At 46.5% G+C, this 19,843-nt stretch overlaps 4 non-coding genes and 2 pseudogenes across 4 annotated transcripts; all 6 read left to right on the forward strand.

Annotated features, from left to right (window-relative positions):
• The first annotated feature begins 6 nt into the window (after positions 1 to 6).
• Positions 7 to 197, forward strand: LOC148996122 (U2 spliceosomal RNA). Its single transcript, XR_016148303.1, has one exon. It is a non-coding gene; the product is annotated as a U2 spliceosomal RNA (small nuclear RNA).
• A 328-nt stretch (positions 198 to 525) lies between these two features.
• Positions 526 to 690, forward strand: LOC148996123 (U1 spliceosomal RNA). Its single transcript, XR_016148457.1, has one exon. It is a non-coding gene; the product is annotated as a U1 spliceosomal RNA (small nuclear RNA).
• A 6,591-nt stretch (positions 691 to 7,281) lies between these two features.
• On the forward strand, positions 7,282 to 7,457 carry LOC148996124 (U2 spliceosomal RNA; annotated as a pseudogene).
• A 333-nt stretch (positions 7,458 to 7,790) lies between these two features.
• LOC148996125 (U1 spliceosomal RNA) lies at positions 7,791 to 7,955 on the forward strand. The gene has a single exon (XR_016148473.1). It is a non-coding gene; the product is annotated as a U1 spliceosomal RNA (small nuclear RNA).
• Positions 7,956 to 14,530: 6,575 nt separating this feature from the next.
• On the forward strand, positions 14,531 to 14,706 carry LOC148996126 (U2 spliceosomal RNA; annotated as a pseudogene).
• A 333-nt stretch (positions 14,707 to 15,039) lies between these two features.
• LOC148996127 (U1 spliceosomal RNA) lies at positions 15,040 to 15,204 on the forward strand. Its single transcript, XR_016148496.1, has one exon. It is a non-coding gene; the product is annotated as a U1 spliceosomal RNA (small nuclear RNA).
• Positions 15,205 to 19,843: the final 4,639 nt, after the last annotated feature.

Raw genomic sequence — 19,843 nt, forward strand, 5'->3', positions numbered from 1 at the left:
TGCGTCATCGCTTCTCGGCCTTTTGGCTAAGATCAAGTGTAGTATCTGTTCTTATCAGTTTAATATCTGATACGTGCCCTACCCGGGCACCACATATTAAATTGATTTTTGGTCCTGGGAGATGGAATAGGGGCTTGCTCCGTCCACTCCACGCATCGACCCGGTATTGCAGTACTTCTGGGAACGGTGCACCCTCCTAAAGTGTTCAATGAAAGAGTTGTAGTGGTCTTGTGTGGCAGAAGGTGATAATGGAGCTAGTGTGAGTGGGTGTTGTAGGTGATCATGTGCTATACTAGCCTGGGTAGAATTGTGGTGTAAAAACAAGACAAAAAGGAACCCCTGTTCCTCTGTCAGTTTAACATCTGATCCATCCACTATTCGGGGACGGCGCATTATGTACATTTATGGCTCATGGAGCCGGATGCGGAGCGTGCAAAAAAAAAAAAGCCCCTTTTTTGACTGGCAAACCGCTGGTGAGGATTGGGGAGAGGGACAGGGTGCTTCTGACTGAAGGCCTGGGAATTCATACTTACCTGGCAGGGGAGACACCATGATCAGGAAGGTGGTTCACCCAGGGCGAGGCTCGGCCATTGCACTCTGGGTTGTGCTGACCCCTGCGAATTCCCCAAATGTGGGAATCTCGACTGCATAATTTATGGTAGTGGGGGACTGCGTTCGCGCTCTCCCCTGGACAACACTGGTTAAAAGGGCAGATTGTTAAAGCTCCACTTGAGGTTCTTTTTTTTTTTTTTTTTTTCCTCCACTTCTTCAATATCCAGAGGCAGTCCAGAGAGTTGAACTGCGGCGGTTGCTCGAGAGATACGAAACAGTCTAGGACCGGTCTGTGTGAGGAGGGTTTTCTTTTTTCTCCTCAATTCTTCAAATAGTCTCCAATATTTGACGGACGACTTAGTTCACAGCAGTTGTCCTGGAGGCAAAGTTGTTCGGAATGAGGAGTTCTATCATGTGGTATGAAAACATTGTGCGCGTGTGAAACGTCACGTGATATACAGCCACCCATGTTGTGTTTTTTTCTGTTTACAGCGCCACCAAGTGGCCAGTCGCCGCATTCCTCTTCACGTGACCACGGGCTGAGCCCGTACACAGGTGTACCGAGTTGGGTGCAATTGTCTCATTCCGTTGGAGAGTTATAGCCGTTTAAGTAAAGCCCGCCTCGCCCACCCCCAACGTTTTGGCGTACCGTCGCCAACGTGGATGGAAATTCCAACTGTTTCCCGATCCCTGTTGGCAGTCGGACTCCAGAGAATCTTTCTGCACCGGTTTGGGTCAGATCGGGCAAAAAACCTAGGACTAGTGTGCAAAAGTAGGTTTTTCAGAAAATCCAAAATACCCGAAAATCTCGCCAGCGCGACCACCCAATCCGAGGCATGCATCTTGTTCGGCTCGAGCCAAGGATTCCGGTGATGTAAGACACTTGGGTCTGCGACCGACGGTCGAGGAGTTACGAGCCATTTCGTACTTTTGATCGCTGCAGCGCCACCTTGGGGCCGATCGGGGCGAGCCTTGGTGAGGTTGTAGTACCGGGCCGGTCCTACCATCCCTCAGAGTTTCAAGTCTCTACCACGGACGCTTTGGTCCGCCCGCTCACTTTTAAGGCGGAATGTTGATGATCCAAAATCCCAGGTTGCACTCCAGAGTGTCGTGCTGTGCACTCTGTTGTGATCCATTTTCGGTGTCAACCAATCTGAGCTGAGCTTGTTTGCCGGCGACCTTAGACCCTCTCGCCGCGGCCCAGGTGGGCGTGGCCTTTGCCGGCTCCCCCGCCTCGGCGTCGCTGCGTCATCGCTTCTCGGCCTTTTGGCTAAGATCAAGTGTCTGGTCCCAAGGTAGAGACAGCGATCGCCTCTTGGAGGTTTTTCCGGCTCGGGTCCTTCCGTGACTTGAGCCTCAAACTTTTGAGAGGTACATTGATCCAGCTGCTTTTATTCCGGTTCGGTTTTAAGGTAAGACCTTTTTATCTATTTATTTATTTATTTATTTATTTATTTATTTATTTATTTATTGTTTTAAGTTTTAGGCTGTTGGTGCCTCCACCATGTCGGCTGCCCGTGCCGGCATGCGGAGGCACCACAGCGTGCGGTTTTTATTTAAAGAGGTGAATGGTAAGCTCCTGGGGTTGTCACGTCTTGACTTCTCCAGGAAGCTGATCCAGAAAACCCTCAATTTTAAACCTGATGACTTGAACTGCTTGGTAACTCTCCCCCTGAACAAAGGTTTTGATTTAAGTTTCAAAAGCGCTTCCCTGTTAACTGAATTCTGGCAAAGGTTTGATGCATGCAAAGCCCAGTTTTCAATGTTTACTGTGGAAAAACTTTCTGACAATTCACTTAAAACCGTGATTGTCAGGATGTTTAATGAAACTGTGAATGGAGAAGACATTTGTGTCTGGTTGGGTAGATTTTGCACTGTTCGGGGGCAACCAGTCAAAGTGTTAGATGAAGACGGCATCTGGAATTGCTCCTGGCGAATTCCCATTAAACAATGGGAAGACGCCGGGGGCTACCAGGGCCTGAAACACCTACCTTCAATGATTGTGTTGGGAGAGAACAGAGGCTACATTCACTATCAAGGAATGCCTAAATTGTGCAGAAAGTGTGGGAGAATGGGGCATTTAGCCGATGCATGCAATGAATTAACATGTGGGAAGTGTAGAGGAATTGGTCATACTTTTGAAGAATGTACCATTGGCAGAAGGTGTAATCTTTGTGGTGAAACTAACCATCTCTACAGAGATTGCCCTAAAAGTTTTGCCAACAAATTGAAAGGTAACAAAATGGCCGCCCCACATGTGGAACAAACAAAAGAGCAAAGGAAGGAGGAGGCGGTCCCTGAGGTTTTGGCGGGAAATTCTATTTCCCAGCCAGCCTCAGGGAGTGGGCAGGAGGAAGGAAGTGGGGCGGCCATAGGGGCGGAGCCAAGTTTTAACAGCAAACAGAGTGAGGAAGCCGTTCCCCAACAAGAGATAAGCGAAAACAAAATAGAGGAGGAGGATGTAACGGCTTCCTCGCTCTACACCGTATCGGAGGTTAGCGTGGTGGATAGTGGGGGTGAATCCGAGGGTTCACTTCCCAATGCTCAGGTGCAAAAAAGGTCTGCGAGATCTCCTCTGCTTCAAACAGAGGAGAAAAGGCTGCGGGCATCGCTCCGGCTAGATAGTACCTCCTTGGTAGATCTAGACCGTGTGTGGCCCGCAGATTCTCCCAATGAAGTCTCCTTTTTGCACGTTAAGCTAATAACATCGTCGCCGAAGGATCCACAAGAGGCCCTCTCTGTGGACTCCAAGGTGACGAGCATTTGCCCTCCTGATCCCAGTTTTTCTGGGGAAAAGGAGAAGCAAGTGATACATGACATAACATGATTTTAATGTAACTTTCTGCAGTCTTTTGGTTTTATTCTTCTATTAATGCTTGTATTTTTAACCATACTGCTCATGGCCCTCACTATCTCTACAATCAATGTGAGAAGTGTGAGGTCTACTCTGCGAGCACAGAGTGTGTTATCCTTTTTAAAAACTTTTAAGTCAGATGTGTTTTTATTGCAAGAATGTGGTTTGCCTTTTTTAACAAATTACAGGAAGTGGGAGGAGATTTGGACCCCAGGATTTTCCATTTGGAGTGGGTCCAATTTTAACAAAAATGACGGTGTTGCTATTTTAATCAAAAATCCCAACCTTTTGGTGAAGGGCAGCACTGTGGTGAGGGACGGGCGGGCAATTTTAGCAAATCTGACTTTTTTAGGTAAGGATCTTAATATTTTAAATATGTATGGTTTTACAGAAAAAAATAACAGGTATGAGCTTTTAGAAGACTCGCAACCCCACATGCTAGGCAGGGCTCCCCTAGTGGTAGCAGGGGATTTTAATTGTGTTTTATCAAAAAATGACAGAAAGAGGGTAGGAGATGATTTTAAGGTAGACAAGACATCGGTTTTATTACAAAATATAGTCAAAGATTTTAAGTTAGTCGACTGTTTTAAAACAATGCATCAAAGAGAGGAGGGCTTCACCTGGTTCAGTGGTGACGGTGCCAGAGCCTCTCGAATTGACTATGTTTTTACAAGGGACCTCCCGCCGACCGATGCTACATTGACCCCCCTCTTTTTTTCCGATCACATGATGCTGTCTTGCACTCTTTCACTTCCCACGGGTGTGACTGCAGGGGGAGGGCTGTGGAAGCTGAACTGTTCCCTGTTAGAAGACGAGGAAGTGGTAAAAGAGTATAGGGAGCAGTTCAGCCAATGGCAGACCCTCCAGGACTTTTATGACTCACGTGCACAGTGGTGGGAGATGGTGAAACATAGGACAGGACGGTTTTTTAAACAAATTGGGAGAGAAAAAAAGAATAAAGAAAAAAGACGCATGATGGGGTTGCAAAAAAGACTGCAGAGATATTTTAACCTTTTAAACAATGGATTGGATTTTACAAATGAAATAAAAGAAGTAAAGAAAGAAATGTCAGATCTGTCTGAAATAAAGAGCAAAGGTGTCATTTTAAGATGTAAAGAAAGGGAGTTAGAGGAAGGAGAGAAGTGTACCAGATATTTTTTTAAAAAGACAATAGCTCGGGGAGGGTCCATTAATGCTTTAAAAACTTTTAGAGGGGAGGAAGTAAACACAACTGACCGGATTTTAGGGGAAATTGAAAGTTTTTACAGTAATTTATATGACACTAAAGAGGTACACAATGGCACCTTAGAGGACGTTTTAGGGGTTTTAGATAAAAAAGTTAAGAGTCCAAATGTGCTTTTATCCCAGGATTTTAATCTTTTAGAGTTGACAAAAGCTGTAAAGGGTTTTAAGAAGGGGAAGTCACCGGGCATGGACGGACTCCCCTTTGAGTTTTACCTGACTTTCTGGGACATTTTAGCACACGACTTACTTACAGTTTTTAAAGAATTTGAGACTCTTGACAGACTTCCAGACAGCTTTAGAGTAGGGATAGTTACACTACTGTACAAAAAAGGAGACAAGACTGACTTAAGAAACTGGCGACCAATCACTCTTTTAAATTATGATTGTAAACTTTTTAGTAAAATTTTAGCTACACGCATGTCGACCGTTTTAGAGGACGTAATCCACCTGGATCAAGCTTGCGCTGTGCCCGGCAGGAAGATCACGGACAGCCTAATACTGATCAGAGACGCCATCTGTTATGCGAGAGACAGAAACATTCGGCTTGTAGTCCTAAATTTAGACTTCGAAAAAGCATTTGATCGAGTTTCGCACCAGTACCTCCTTCAGGTACTGCAAAAAATGGGCTTTTCTGAGAGGTTTCTAGCTTGGGTGGGACTGCTGTATGAGGACTTAGGCAGCAAAATTCTTGTAAATGGGCATCTTACCAAAGCTGTAAATATCCGCAGCGGTGTCCGTCAGGGGTGTCCCTTATCTCCCCTTCTGTACGTGGCTTGTATTGAGCCACTGGCACAAATCTTGAGAAGGGATAAATGGATTAAAGGACTAGACATCCCAGGAACTGGTGGACTGACGGCGACCTGTGTTTTATATATGGACGACGTGACCCTTTTAGCGACTGACCTTTTATCGGTACGAAGAGCAATGGACTTGACTGACTGGTACGGTCGGGCCTCGGGCGCCAAGCTTAACAGGAGTAAGTCCGAGGCCCTGCTCTTCGGGCCGTGGGGGAACGTTGACAAAGGCGGACTAGATTTGGATTTTAAAGATAATAATTTGAAAATTTTAGGTGTGAAATTTGACAGGGAGGGTGGAGGACAGGGTAACTGGACTGACATGTTAGGGAAAGTTAGGCAAAGACTGGGCTTTTGGGGACTAAGACAACTGACGTATGAAGGCAAGATTTTAATTTTTAAAGCTGTGATTTTACCACTGATTTTACTTGTCTGTTCTGTTTTTAGTCCCCCAAGACGATTCCTAGCCAAGTTGGAGAGGGCGGTATTTTATTTCCTGTGGGGGTCCAAGTGGGAAAGACTCAAGAGGGAGGTCGTCAAAAAGAAAAAAGAGAATGGCGGGAAAGGCCTCCCAGACCCCCACCTGTTTTTAGGCAGCCGCTTTGCCGCCCTCCACATCCAGTATGCACTGACCCCATCCAGAGAACACAAGACAGCAGCCATGACCCGATTCTGGATGGGGTCATACCTAAGAAGCTTGAAAATTTTACCCATTGATCTTAAAAGTCCAGTGTCTTTTAATTTGTCAAAAGAACATCTTTTTATTAAGACATTTTTAAAGAAATACCTTTTAGAAACAAATGATGCCACTATTTTAACTAACCACAAGTCTCTTGTCTCTCTTGTGCAGGATCGAGAATCGGTGAGTCCAGTTCCAGGCCTCACACTAGGTGAGGCCAAAGACGTTTGGAGGAACGCAGCCCACCCAGCTCTCCAGAACAGGCTCAAGGACTTGTCGTGGATGGTGGCTCATGAGATCCTCCCGGTCAGGGCGGTCATGCACTCCAGAGGCATGGCCAAAAACCCCACCTGCCCACGGTCCGGATGTGGTTCCCCGGAGACCGTCCAACATCTGCTCTGGGAGTGCGGTGCTGCGCGGGACCTGTGGGCCAAGACCAGCCCCCTGGTTTTCCCGTGCCTGCCGGCGGGTCGGGCCCAGGTGGGATACAGGCTCGCCATCCTGGGGGTGGGTCAGGGCTTGAAGGAGCTAACATCACAGCAATTTACCTCACTCTGGCTCACCCTCAACCATATCAAGGATGCCATCTGGGCCACCAGAAACCTGCTGGTGGGGAAACGCGTTACGGTGCCCCTCCACGCGTGCGAGCAATTAGTTAGATCTGCGCTGCAGGAGGCGCCGGACGTCGTCATTCGGATGGGGGGGCTGGGGTCACACCAAAGAGGTCCCGGCCACCCCCGACCCTGGCCGCCCGTAGATGCACCCTCACCACACCGGCTACGGGAACAGCGGGCCAGCGGGCCGGAGGAGAGGGGATCTCCGCTGGGCGCTGGAAGCGAGGAGTCCGGGGCCTGTTCTGGAGACCTGGAGTGAATGGACATTCTTTATAGGGACTCACCCTCGATCCTGTACAAGAGATGTTTTATGTGGCATAATTTATTGTTTTATTGGTTTTTATCTGACATGTTTTATTGTTTTATTCCTATTATTTAAACCATTTACCTTTCTTTTAAAACATACATGGACTTTTTACACAACACACAAACACAAGAAACTTTTAACAGTAAATAATGTGTCCCTTTTAATATGTGTAAAAATGTGATCTAAAAGAAAAAATGTACATGCAAATGGAAATAATGGAATGACACTGTGACAATAAAACTTTTCGAAAGAAAAAAAATCTGTTCTTATCAGTTTAATATCTGATACGTGCCCTACCCGGGCACCACATATTAAATTGATTTTTGGTCCTGGGAGATGGAATAGGGGCTTGCTCCGTCCACTCCACGCATCGACCCGGTATTGCAGTACTTCTGGGAACGGTGCACCCTCCTAAAGTGTTCAATGAAAGAAATGTAGTGGTCTTGTGTGGCAGACGGTGATAATGGAGCTAGTGTGAGTGGGTGTTGTAGGTGATCATGTGCTATACTAGCCTGGGTAGAATTGTGGTGTAAAAACAAGACAAAGAGGAACCCCTGTTCCTCTGTCGGTTTAACATCTGATCCGTCCACTATTCGGGGACGGCGCATTATGTACATTTATGGCTCATGGAGCCGGATGCGGAGCGTGCAAAAAAAAAAAAAAAAAGCCACTTTTTTGACTGGCAAACCGCTGGTGAGGATTGGGGAGAGGGACAGGGTGCTTCTGACTGAAGGCCTGGGAATTCATACTTACCTGGCAGGGGAGACACCATGATCAGGAAGGTGGTTCACCCAGGGCGAGGCTCGGCCATTGCACTCTGGGTTGTGCTGACCCCTGCGAATTCCCCAAATGTGGGAATCTCGACTGCATAATTTATGGTAGTGGGGGACTGCGTTCGCGCTCTCCCCTGGACAACACTGGTTAAAAGGGCAGATTGTTAAAGCTCCACTTGAGGTTCTTTTGTTTTGTTTTTTTTCTCCACTTCTTCAATATCCAGAGGCAGTCCAGAGAGTTGAACTGCGGCGGTTGCTCGAGAGATACGAAACAGTCTAGGACCGGTCTGTGTGAGGAGGGTTTTCTTTTTTCTCCTCAATTCTTCAAATAGTCTCCAATATTTGACGGACGACTTAGTTCACAGCAGTTGTCCTGGAGGCAAAGTTGTTCGGAATGAGGAGTTCTATCATGTGGTATGAAAACATTGTGCACGTGTGAAACGTCACGTGATACACAGCCACCCATGTTGTGTTTTTTTCTGTTTACAGCGCCACCAAGTGGCCAGTCGCCGCATTCCTCTTCACGTGACCACGGGCTGAGCCCGTACACAGGTGTACCGAGTTGGGTGCAATTGTCTCATTCCGTTGGAGAGTTATAGCCGTTCAAGTAAAGCCCGCCTCGCCCACCCCCAACGTTTTGGCGTACCGTCGCCAACGTGGATGGAAATTCCAACTGTTTCCCGATCCCTGTTGGCAGTCAGACTCCAGAGAATCTTTCTGCACCGGTTTGGGTCAGATCGGGCAAAAAACCTAGGACTAGTGTGCAAAAGTAGGTTTTTCAGAAAATCCAAAATACCCGAAAATCTCGCCAGCGCGACCACCCAATCCGAGGCATGCATCTTGTTCGGCTCGAGCCAAGGATTCCGGTGATGTAAGACACTTGGGTCTGCGACCGACGGTCGAGGAGTTACGAGCCATTTCGTACTTTTGATCGCTGCAGCGCCACCTTGGGGCCGATCGGGGCGAGCCTTGGTGAGGTTGTAGTACCGGGCCGGTCCTACCATCCCTCAGAGTTTCAAGTCTCTACCATGGACGCTTTGGTCTGCCCGCTCACTTTTAAGGCGGAATGTTGATGATCCAAAATCCCAGGTTGCACTCCAGAGTGTCTTTGCTGTGCACTCTGTTGTGTGTGCACTCATTTTCGGTGTCAACCAATCTGAGCTGAGCTTGTTTGCCGGCGACCTTAGACCCTCTCGCCGCGGCCCAGGTGGGCGTGGCCTTTGCCGGCTCCCCCGCCTCGGCGTCGCTGCGTCATCGCTTCTCGGCCTTTTGGCTAAGATCAAGTGTCTGGTCCCAAGGTAGAGACAGCGATCGCCTCTTGGAGGTTTTTCCGGCTCGGGTCCTTCCGTGACTTGAGCCTCAAACTTTTGAGAGGTACATTGATCCAGCTGCTTTTATTCCGGTTCGGTTTTAAGGTAAGACCTTTTTATCTATTTATTTATTTATTTATTTATTGTTTTAAGTTTTAGGCTGTTGGTGCCTCCACCATGTCGGCTGCCCGTGCCGGCATGCGGAGGCACCACAGCGTGCGGTTTTTATTTAAAGAGGTGAATGGTAAGCTCCTGGGGTTGTCACGTCTTGACTTCTCCAGGAAGCTGATCCAGAAAACCCTCAATTTTAAACCTGATGACTTGAACTGCTTGGTAACTCTCCCCCTGAACAAAGGTTTTGATTTAAGTTTCAAAAGCGCTTCCCTGTTAACTGAATTCTGGCAAAGGTTTGATGCATGCAAAGCCCAGTTTTCAATGTTTACTGTGGAAAAACTTTCTGACAATTCACTTAAAACCGTGATTGTCAGGATGTTTAATGAAACTGTGAATGGAGAAGACATTTGTGTCTGGTTGGGTAGATTTTGCACTGTTCGGGGGCAACCAGTCAAAGTGTTAGATGAAGACGGCATCTGGAATTGCTCCTGGCGAATTCCCATTAAACAATGGGAAGACGCCGGGGGCTACCAGGGCCTGAAACACCTACCTTCAATGATTGTGTTGGGAGAGAACAGAGGCTACATTCACTATCAAGGAATGCCTAAATTGTGCAGAAAGTGTGGGAGAATGGGGCATTTAGCCGATGCATGCAATGAATTAACATGTGGGAAGTGTAGAGGAATTGGTCATACTTTTGAAGAATGTACCATTGGCAGAAGGTGTAATCTTTGTGGTGAAACTAACCATCTCTACAGAGATTGCCCTAAAAGTTTTGCCAACAAATTGAAAGGTAACAAAATGGCCGCCCCACATGTGGAACAAACAAAAGAGCAAAGGAAGGAGGAGGCGGTCCCTGAGGTTTTGGCGGGAAATTCTATTTCCCAGCCAGCCTCAGGGAGTGGGCAGGAGGAAGGAAGTGGGGCGGCCATAGGGGCGGAGCCAAGTTTTAACAGCAAACAGAGTGAGGAAGCCGTTCCCCAACAAGAGATAAGCGAAAACAAAATAGAGGAGGAGGATGTAACGGCTTCCTCGCTCTACACCGTATCGGAGGTTAGCGTGGTGGATAGTGGGGGTGAATCCGAGGGTTCACTTCCCAATGCTCAGGTGCAAAAAAGGTCTGCGAGATCTCCTCTGCTTCAAACAGAGGAGAAAAGGCTGCGGGCATCGCTCCGGCTAGATAGTACCTCCTTGGTAGATCTAGACCGTGTGTGGCCCGCAGATTCTCCCAATGAAGTCTCCTTTTTGCACGTTAAGCTAATAACATCGTCGCCGAAGGATCCACAAGAGGCCCTCTCTGTGGACTCCAAGGTGACGAGCATTTGCCCTCCTGATCCCAGTTTTTCTGGGGAAAAGGAGAAGCAAGTGATACATGACATAACATGATTTTAATGTAACTTTCTGCAGTCTTTTGGTTTTATTCTTCTATTAATGCTTGTATTTTTAACCATACTGCTCATGGCCCTCACTATCTCTACAATCAATGTGAGAAGTGTGAGGTCTACTCTGCGAGCACAGAGTGTGTTATCCTTTTTAAAAACTTTTAAGTCAGATGTGTTTTTATTGCAAGAATGTGGTTTGCCTTTTTTAACAAATTACAGGAAGTGGGAGGAGATTTGGACCCCAGGATTTTCCATTTGGAGTGGGTCCAATTTTAACAAAAATGACGGTGTTGCTATTTTAATCAAAAATCCCAACCTTTTGGTGAAGGGCAGCACTGTGGTGAGGGACGGGCGGGCAATTTTAGCAAATCTGACTTTTTTAGGTAAGGATCTTAATATTTTAAATATGTATGGTTTTACAGAAAAAAATAACAGGTATGAGCTTTTAGAAGACTCGCAACCCCACATGCTAGGCAGGGCTCCCCTAGTGGTAGCAGGGGATTTTAATTGTGTTTTATCAAAAAATGACAGAAAGAGGGTAGGAGATGATTTTAAGGTAGACAAGACATCGGTTTTATTACAAAATATAGTCAAAGATTTTAAGTTAGTCGACTGTTTTAAAACAATGCATCAAAGAGAGGAGGGCTTCACCTGGTTCAGTGGTGACGGTGCCAGAGCCTCTCGAATTGACTATGTTTTTACAAGGGACCTCCCGCCGACCGATGCTACATTGACCCCCCTCTTTTTTTCCGATCACATGATGCTGTCTTGCACTCTTTCACTTCCCACGGGTGTGACTGCAGGGGGAGGGCTGTGGAAGCTGAACTGTTCCCTGTTAGAAGACGAGGAAGTGGTAAAAGAGTATAGGGAGCAGTTCAGCCAATGGCAGACCCTCCAGGACTTTTATGACTCACGTGCACAGTGGTGGGAGATGGTGAAACATAGGACAGGACGGTTTTTTAAACAAATTGGGAGAGAAAAAAAGAATAAAGAAAAAAGACGCATGATGGGGTTGCAAAAAAGACTGCAGAGATATTTTAACCTTTTAAACAATGGATTGGATTTTACAAATGAAATAAAAGAAGTAAAGAAAGAAATGTCAGATCTGTCTGAAATAAAGAGCAAAGGTGTCATTTTAAGATGTAAAGAAAGGGAGTTAGAGGAAGGAGAGAAGTGTACCAGATATTTTTTTAAAAAGACAATAGCTCGGGGAGGGTCCATTAATGCTTTAAAAACTTTTAGAGGGGAGGAAGTAAACACAACTGACCGGATTTTAGGGGAAATTGAAAGTTTTTACAGTAATTTATATGACACTAAAGAGGTACACAATGGCACCTTAGAGGACGTTTTAGGGGTTTTAGATAAAAAAGTTAAGAGTCCAAATGTGCTTTTATCCCAGGATTTTAATCTTTTAGAGTTGACAAAAGCTGTAAAGGGTTTTAAGAAGGGGAAGTCACCGGGCATGGACGGACTCCCCTTTGAGTTTTACCTGACTTTCTGGGACATTTTAGCACACGACTTACTTACAGTTTTTAAAGAATTTGAGACTCTTGACAGACTTCCAGACAGCTTTAGAGTAGGGATAGTTACACTACTGTACAAAAAAGGAGACAAGACTGACTTAAGAAACTGGCGACCAATCACTCTTTTAAATTATGATTGTAAACTTTTTAGTAAAATTTTAGCTACACGCATGTCGACCGTTTTAGAGGACGTAATCCACCTGGATCAAGCTTGCGCTGTGCCCGGCAGGAAGATCACGGACAGCCTAATACTGATCAGAGACGCCATCTGTTATGCGAGAGACAGAAACATTCGGCTTGTAGTCCTAAATTTAGACTTCGAAAAAGCATTTGATCGAGTTTCGCACCAGTACCTCCTTCAGGTACTGCAAAAAATGGGCTTTTCTGAGAGGTTTCTAGCTTGGGTGGGACTGCTGTATGAGGACTTAGGCAGCAAAATTCTTGTAAATGGGCATCTTACCAAAGCTGTAAATATCCGCAGCGGTGTCCGTCAGGGGTGTCCCTTATCTCCCCTTCTGTACGTGGCTTGTATTGAGCCACTGGCACAAATCTTGAGAAGGGATAAATGGATTAAAGGACTAGACATCCCAGGAACTGGTGGACTGACGGCGACCTGTGTTTTATATATGGACGACGTGACCCTTTTAGCGACTGACCTTTTATCGGTACGAAGAGCAATGGACTTGACTGACTGGTACGGTCGGGCCTCGGGCGCCAAGCTTAACAGGAGTAAGTCCGAGGCCCTGCTCTTCGGGCCGTGGGGGAACGTTGACAAAGGCGGACTAGATTTGGATTTTAAAGATAATAATTTGAAAATTTTAGGTGTGAAATTTGACAGGGAGGGTGGAGGACAGGGTAACTGGACTGACATGTTAGGGAAAGTTAGGCAAAGACTGGGCTTTTGGGGACTAAGACAACTGACGTATGAAGGCAAGATTTTAATTTTTAAAGCTGTGATTTTACCACTGATTTTACTTGTCTGTTCTGTTTTTAGTCCCCCAAGACGATTCCTAGCCAAGTTGGAGAGGGCGGTATTTTATTTCCTGTGGGGGTCCAAGTGGGAAAGACTCAAGAGGGAGGTCGTCAAAAAGAAAAAAGAGAATGGCGGGAAAGGCCTCCCAGACCCCCACCTGTTTTTAGGCAGCCGCTTTGCCGCCCTCCACATCCAGTATGCACTGACCCCATCCAGAGAACACAAGACAGCAGCCATGACCCGATTCTGGATGGGGTCATACCTAAGAAGCTTGAAAATTTTACCCATTGATCTTAAAAGTCCAGTGTCTTTTAATTTGTCAAAAGAACATCTTTTTATTAAGACATTTTTAAAGAAATACCTTTTAGAAACAAATGATGCCACTATTTTAACTAACCACAAGTCTCTTGTCTCTCTTGTGCAGGATCGAGAATCGGTGAGTCCAGTTCCAGGCCTCACACTAGGTGAGGCCAAAGACGTTTGGAGGAACGCAGCCCACCCAGCTCTCCAGAACAGGCTCAAGGACTTGTCGTGGATGGTGGCTCATGAGATCCTCCCGGTCAGGGCGGTCATGCACTCCAGAGGCATGGCCAAAAACCCCACCTGCCCACGGTCCGGATGTGGTTCCCCGGAGACCGTCCAACATCTGCTCTGGGAGTGCGGTGCTGCGCGGGACCTGTGGGCCAAGACCAGCCCCCTGGTTTTCCCGTGCCTGCCGGCGGGTCGGGCCCAGGTGGGATACAGGCTCGCCATCCTGGGGGTGGGTCAGGGCTTGAAGGAGCTAACATCACAGCAATTTACCTCACTCTGGCTCACCCTCAACCATATCAAGGATGCCATCTGGGCCACCAGAAACCTGCTGGTGGGGAAACGCGTTACGGTGCCCCTCCACGCGTGCGAGCAATTAGTTAGATCTGCGCTGCAGGAGGCGCCGGACGTCGTCATTCGGATGGGGGGGCTGGGGTCACACCAAAGAGGTCCCGGCCACCCCCGACCCTGGCCGCCCGTAGATGCACCCTCACCACACCGGCTACGGGAACAGCGGGCCAGCGGGCCGGAGGAGAGGGGATCTCCGCTGGGCGCTGGAAGCGAGGAGTCCGGGGCCTGTTCTGGAGACCTGGAGTGAATGGACATTCTTTATAGGGACTCACCCTCGATCCTGTACAAGAGATGTTTTATGTGGCATAATTTATTGTTTTATTGGTTTTTATCTGACATGTTTTATTGTTTTATTCCTATTATTTAAACCATTTACCTTTCTTTTAAAACATACATGGACTTTTTACACAACACACAAACACAAGAAACTTTTAACAGTAAATAATGTGTCCCTTTTAATATGTGTAAAAATGTGATCTAAAAGAAAAAATGTACATGCAAATGGAAATAATGGAATGACACTGTGACAATAAAACTTTTCGAAAGAAAAAAAATCTGTTCTTATCAGTTTAATATCTGATACGTGCCCTACCCGGGCACCACATATTAAATTGATTTTTGGTCCTGGGAGATGGAATAGGGGCTTGCTCCGTCCACTCCACGCATCGACCCGGTATTGCAGTACTTCTGGGAACGGTGCACCCTCCTAAAGTGTTCAATGAAAGAAATGTAGTGGTCTTGTGTGGCAGACGGTGATAATGGAGCTAGTGTGAGTGGGTGTTGTAGGTGATCATGTGCTATACTAGCCTGGGTAGAATTGTGGTGTAAAAACAAGACAAAGAGGAACCCCTGTTCCTCTGTCGGTTTAACATCTGATCCGTCCACTATTCGGGGACGGCGCATTATGTACATTTATGGCTCATGGAGCCGGATGCGGAGCGTGCAAAAAAAAAAAAAAAAAGCCACTTTTTTGACTGGCAAACCGCTGGTGAGGATTGGGGAGAGGGACAGGGTGCTTCTGACTGAAGGCCTGGGAATTCATACTTACCTGGCAGGGGAGACACCATGATCAGGAAGGTGGTTCACCCAGGGCGAGGCTCGGCCATTGCACTCTGGGTTGTGCTGACCCCTGCGAATTCCCCAAATGTGGGAATCTCGACTGCATAATTTATGGTAGTGGGGGACTGCGTTCGCGCTCTCCCCTGGACAACACTGGTTAAAAGGGCAGATTGTTAAAGCTCCACTTGAGGTTCTTTTGTTTTGTTTTTTTTCTCCACTTCTTCAATATCCAGAGGCAGTCCAGAGAGTTGAACTGCGGCGGTTGCTCGAGAGATACGAAACAGTCTAGGACCGGTCTGTGTGAGGAGGGTTTTCTTTTTTCTCCTCAATTCTTCAAATAGTCTCCAATATTTGACGGACGACTTAGTTCACAGCAGTTGTCCTGGAGGCAAAGTTGTTCGGAATGAGGAGTTCTATCATGTGGTATGAAAACATTGTGCACGTGTGAAACGTCACGTGATACACAGCCACCCATGTTGTGTTTTTTTCTGTTTACAGCGCCACCAAGTGGCCAGTCGCCGCATTCCTCTTCACGTGACCACGGGCTGAGCCCGTACACAGGTGTACCGAGTTGGGTGCAATTGTCTCATTCCGTTGGAGAGTTATAGCCGTTCAAGTAAAGCCCGCCTCGCCCACCCCCAACGTTTTGGCGTACCGTCGCCAACGTGGATGGAAATTCCAACTGTTTCCCGATCCCTGTTGGCAGTCAGACTCCAGAGAATCTTTCTGCACCGGTTTGGGTCAGATCGGGCAAAAAACCTAGGACTAGTGTGCAAAAGTAGGTTTTTCAGAAAATCCAAAATACCCGAAAATCTCGCCAGCGCGACCACCCAATCCGAGGCATGCATCTTGTTCGGCTCGAGCCAAGGATTCCGGTGATGTAAGACACTTGGGTCTGCGACCGACGGTCGAGGAGTTACGAGCCATTTCGTACTTTTGATCGCTGCAGCGCCACCTTGGGGCCGATCGGGGCGAGCCTTGGTGAGGTTGTAGTACCGGGCCGGTCCTACCATCCCTCAGAGTTTCAAGTCTCTACCATGGACGCTTTGGTCTGCCCGCTCACTTTTAAGGCGGAATGTTGATGATCCAAAATCCCAGGTTGCACTCCAGAGTGTCTTTGCTGTGCACTCTGTTGTGTGTGCACTCATTTTCGGTGTCAACCAATCTGAGCTGAGCTTGTTTGCCGGCGACCTTAGACCCTCTCGCCGCGGCCCAGGTGGGCGTGGCCTTTGCCGGCTCCCCCGCCTCGGCGTCGCTGCGTCATCGCTTCTCGGCCTTTTGGCTAAGATCAAGTGTCTGGTCCCAAGGTAGAGACAGCGATCGCCTCTTGGAGGTTTTTCCGGCTCGGGTCCTTCCGTGACTTGAGCCTCAAACTTTTGAGAGGTACATTGATCCAGCTGCTTTTATTCCGGTTCGGTTTTAAGGTAAGACCTTTTTATCTATTTATTTATTTATTTATTTATTGTTTTAAGTTTTAGGCTGTTGGTGCCTCCACCATGTCGGCTGCCCGTGCCGGCATGCGGAGGCACCACAGCGTGCGGTTTTTATTTAAAGAGGTGAATGGTAAGCTCCTGGGGTTGTCACGTCTTGACTTCTCCAGGAAGCTGATCCAGAAAACCCTCAATTTTAAACCTGATGACTTGAACTGCTTGGTAACTCTCCCCCTGAACAAAGGTTTTGATTTAAGTTTCAAAAGCGCTTCCCTGTTAACTGAATTCTGGCAAAGGTTTGATGCATGCAAAGCCCAGTTTTCAATGTTTACTGTGGAAAAACTTTCTGACAATTCACTTAAAACCGTGATTGTCAGGATGTTTAATGAAACTGTGAATGGAGAAGACATTTGTGTCTGGTTGGGTAGATTTTGCACTGTTCGGGGGCAACCAGTCAAAGTGTTAGATGAAGACGGCATCTGGAATTGCTCCTGGCGAATTCCCATTAAACAATGGGAAGACGCCGGGGGCTACCAGGGCCTGAAACACCTACCTTCAATGATTGTGTTGGGAGAGAACAGAGGCTACATTCACTATCAAGGAATGCCTAAATTGTGCAGAAAGTGTGGGAGAATGGGGCATTTAGCCGATGCATGCAATGAATTAACATGTGGGAAGTGTAGAGGAATTGGTCATACTTTTGAAGAATGTACCATTGGCAGAAGGTGTAATCTTTGTGGTGAAACTAACCATCTCTACAGAGATTGCCCTAAAAGTTTTGCCAACAAATTGAAAGGTAACAAAATGGCCGCCCCACATGTGGAACAAACAAAAGAGCAAAGGAAGGAGGAGGCGGTCCCTGAGGTTTTGGCGGGAAATTCTATTTCCCAGCCAGCCTCAGGGAGTGGGCAGGAGGAAGGAAGTGGGGCGGCCATAGGGGCGGAGCCAAGTTTTAACAGCAAACAGAGTGAGGAAGCCGTTCCCCAACAAGAGATAAGCGAAAACAAAATAGAGGAGGAGGATGTAACGGCTTCCTCGCTCTACACCGTATCGGAGGCTAGCGTGGTGGATAGTGGGGGTGAATCCGAGGGTTCACTTCCCAATGCTCAGGTGCAAAAAAGGTCTGCGAGATCTCCTCTGCTTCAAACAGAGGAGAAAAGGCTGCGGGCATCGCTCCGACTAGATAGTACCTCCTTGGTAGATCTAGACCGTGTGTGGCCCGCAGATTCTCCCAATGAAGTCTCCTTTTTGCACGTTAAGCTAATAACATCGTCGCCGAAGGATCCACAAGAGGCCCTCTCTGTGGACTCCAAGGTGACGAGCATTTGCCCTCCTGATCCCAGTTTTTCTGGGGAAAAGGAGAAGCAAGTGATACATGACATAACATGATTTTAATGTAACTTTCTGCAGTCTTTTGGTTTTATTCTTCTATTAATGCTTGTATTTTTAACCATACTGCTCATGGCCCTCACTATCTCTACAATCAATGTGAGAAGTGTGAGGTCTACTCTGCGAGCACAGAGTGTGTTATCCTTTTTAAAAACTTTTAAGTCAGATGTGTTTTTATTGCAAGAATGTGGTTTGCCTTTTTTAACAAATTACAGGAAGTGGGAGGAGATTTGGACCCCAGGATTTTCCATTTGGAGTGGGTCCAATTTTAACAAAAATGACGGTGTTGCTATTTTAATCAAAAATCCCAACCTTTTGGTGAAGGGCAGCACTGTGGTGAGGGACGGGCGGGCAATTTTAGCAAATCTGACCTTTTTAGGTAAGGATCTTAATATTTTAAATATGTATGGTTTTACAGAAAAAAATAACAGGTATGAGCTTTTAGAAGACTCGCAACCCCACATGCTAGGCAGGGCTCCCCTAGTGGTAGCAGGGGATTTTAATTGTGTTTTATCAAAAAATGACAGAAAGAGGGTAGGAGATGATTTTAAGGTAGACAAGACATCGGTTTTATTACAAAATATAGTCAAAGATTTTAAGTTAGTCGACTCTTTTAAAACAATGCATCAAAGAGAGGAGGGCTTCACCTGGTTCAGTGGTGACGGTGCCAGAGCCTCTCGAATTGACTATGTTTTTACAAGGGACCTCCCGCCGACCGATGCTACATTGACCCCCCTCTTTTTTTCCGATCACATGATGCTGTCTTGCACTCTTTCACTTCCCACGGGTGTGACTGCAGGGGGAGGGCTGTGGAAGCTGAACTGTTCCCTGTTAGAAGACGAGGAAGTGGTAAAAGAGTATAGGGAGCAGTTCAGCCAATGGCAGACCCTCCAGGACTTTTATGACTCACGTGCACAGTGGTGGGAGATGGTGAAACATAGGACAGGACGGTTTTTTAAACAAATTGGGAGAGAAAAAAAGAATAAAGAAAAAAGACGCATGATGGGGTTGCAAAAAAGACTGCAGAGATATTTTAACCTTTTAAACAATGGATTGGATTTTACAAATGAAATAAAAGAAGTAAAGAAAGAAATGTCAGATCTGTCTGAAATAAAGAGCAAAGGTGTCATTTTAAGATGTAAAGAAAGGGAGTTAGAGGAAGGAGAGAAGTGTACCAGATATTTTTTTAAAAAGACAATAGCTCGGGGAGGGTCCATTAATGCTTTAAAAACTTTTAGAGGGGAGGAAGTAAACACAACTGACCGGATTTTAGGGGAAATTGAAAGTTTTTACAGTAATTTATATGACACTAAAGAGGTACACAATGGCACCTTAGAGGACGTTTTAGGGGTTTTAGATAAAAAAGTTAAGAGTCCAAATGTGCTTTTATCCCAGGATTTTAATCTTTTAGAGTTGACAAAAGCTGTAAAGGGTTTTAAGAAGGGGAAGTCACCGGGCATGGACGGACTCCCCTTTGAGTTTTACCTGACTTTCTGGGACATTTTAGCACACGACTTACTTACAGTTTTTAAAGAATTTGAGACTCTTGACAGACTTCCAGACAGCTTTAGAGTAGGGATAGTTACACTACTGTACAAAAAAGGAGACAAGACTGACTTAAGAAACTGGCGACCAATCACTCTTTTAAATTATGATTGTAAACTTTTTAGTAAAATTTTAGCTACACGCATGTCGACCGTTTTAGAGGACGTAATCCACCTGGATCAAGCTTGCGCTGTGCCCGGCAGGAAGATCACGGACAGCCTAATACTGATCAGAGACGCCATCTGTTATGCGAGAGACAGAAACATTCGGCTTGTAGTCCTAAATTTAGACTTCGAAAAAGCATTTGATCGAGTTTCGCACCAGTACCTCCTTCAGGTACTGCAAAAAATGGGCTTTTCTGAGAGGTTTCTAGCTTGGGTGGGACTGCTGTATGAGGACTTAGGCAGCAAAATTCTTGTAA

The sequence above is a fragment of the Pimephales promelas genome, chromosome 2 (assembly GCF_988280905.1).
Source record: "Pimephales promelas chromosome 2, fPimPro1.hap1.1, whole genome shotgun sequence".
Lineage (NCBI taxonomy): Eukaryota > Metazoa > Chordata > Actinopteri > Cypriniformes > Leuciscidae > Pimephales > Pimephales promelas.